The 1,904-nt window shown below is 39.0% G+C and overlaps 1 non-coding gene across 1 annotated transcript; it reads right to left on the bottom strand.

Moving 5' to 3' along the window:
* Nucleotides 1–775: 775 nt before the first annotated feature.
* Nucleotides 776–886, bottom strand: LOC148691710 (small nucleolar RNA R71). Its single transcript, XR_015955376.1, has one exon. It is a non-coding gene; the product is annotated as a small nucleolar RNA R71 (small nucleolar RNA).
* Between the last annotated feature and the right edge of the window lie 1,018 nt (nucleotides 887–1,904).

Raw genomic sequence — 1,904 nt, 5'->3', positions numbered from 1 at the left:
CAATCATCCAATTCAATAACGTTAGGAAAATCTGAGGGTTAATTAGTGCAATTCACGGTTAATCTGGGGCGTTGAGAATTCATGGTTTATTGAAAAGCAATTAGAAATCGTTTTGTGTGCAAGTATAACATGTGTGGAGATGAACCCCTTAGCTAGCTTCCCATCCATTCATTAAATCCAAATTCGTTCAAAATCTGTTCGTTTTACAAAGTTTTAAGTTTTGTTTTTAAATTCGTCCAAAACCAATCCCCCTTTACTTTGTTGAGTCAAATTAGTTAGAAATCAATTTAGTTTGTGTTTTTAAGTGTCTTAGGTCAAGTTAAAACCAATTTTCGTCCAAAGTTGTGTCTAGTGTTCAAAACTGCCCAGATTGTGTTTTTAAGGCAGTTTTGAGTGTTTTGGGGCTGTTTTGAGTCTTTTGGTGTTTTAAAGTTTAGTTTTGCATTCTTTGAGTCTAGTATAGGGTTTTATATTGTGTTTCTACGTTTTTGAGTCAATTCCAAGTGATTAACAATCCCTCCTAATCCCCGGTCTAGAACGATCCCTACTTACATTCTTCACTACAATTGATAAAAAGAGGGTTTAATTTGTGTGCGTATAATTCTCACATCACTTTGCAGGGAGTAAGTGAAGCAAATTTGAGGATGAGAGTGTTTCCTTACACCTTGAAAGATAAGGCCAAGAGTTGGTTGATGACTCTAACACCAGGTTCCCTCACCACATGGGATGCCGTGGCTAAGAAGTTCTTGGAGAAGTTCTTTTCCACTCAAAAGACAGCCACATTAAGGGGACAAATCTTCAACTTCAAACAAGATGATGGAGAACCTTTCAATGAGTGTTGGGAGCGTTTTAAAGGCCTCTTGTTGCAATGTCCACACCATGGGTTACCTTTTCACTTACAAATGCAAATTTTCTATGATGGACTAACCCAAAATTGTCAATCAACTGTTGATAATGTAGCAGGTGGAGCATTGAAGAAAAAGAATGCTCAAGAGTCATATAACATTTATGAGATGTTGGGGTCTAATGCTCAACACAAAGATTTAAGGGGTAAGAAAGTTGGAGTCTATGAAACAAGTTCTAATCATGAGCTTTTGTTGCAGGTAGCTAACCTAGAAAGGAAGCTTGAATCCGTGCTCAACATGGTGCCAAAAGCTAATGAAGTGTGTGCCATTTGCAACATACCAAGCCATCCTACTCACCAATGTCCATCTAGGGAGGCTTACCCTGAGTATGTTCAAGAACAAGTGAACCTCATGAATTCTTACAACCAAAGGCCAAGGAATGATGTGTATTCCAATACATATAACTCAAGTTGGAGAGATCATCCCAACCTTTCATGGAAGAACAACAATCAATTCCAAAATTTCCAACCAAAACATGCCACTACCCTTGAGGATACGGTTAAATTGTTAGCCCAAAACACCTTGCAATTCCAACATTCCACAAATAGCACTCTCCAACAACATTCAGCAGCCCTAACCAAAATGGAGACACAATTGGGGCAGATTGCAGATGCCTTGAACCAAAGAGAGGTTGGGAAGTTTCCAAGCCAACCCGTGATACTCCAAAGGAACCAAGAGCAAGCCAAAGCAATCACTACACTTAGAAGTGGTAAGGTTATTGATAATAGAGTGGGAAATGAAGTTAATAATGAATATGATCATGTGAATGCAGGTGTTACTCAAGGAGACAATGAGAAACCAAATGAGGAACCAAGCCATCCCACTTCCTCATTGGAAGCACCAAATCTTCACAAGGCCGAGAAACCATACACTCCACCAATACCATTCCCTGGAAGACTTGCCAAGAGCAAGCAGGATAAGTCATTTAAGGAGATTTTTGATATACTAAGCAAAGTGAATGTTAACTTACCTTTGCTTGATGTCATTAGGAACATGCCG

This window comes from Pyrus communis, chromosome 13 (genome assembly GCF_041283825.1).
Source record: "Pyrus communis isolate YQ-2024b chromosome 13, ASM4128382v1, whole genome shotgun sequence".
Classification (NCBI taxonomy): Eukaryota; Viridiplantae; Streptophyta; class Magnoliopsida; order Rosales; family Rosaceae; genus Pyrus; species Pyrus communis.
Note: the sequence above shows the minus strand (reverse complement) of the source record. Positions and strands in the feature narration are given on the sequence as shown.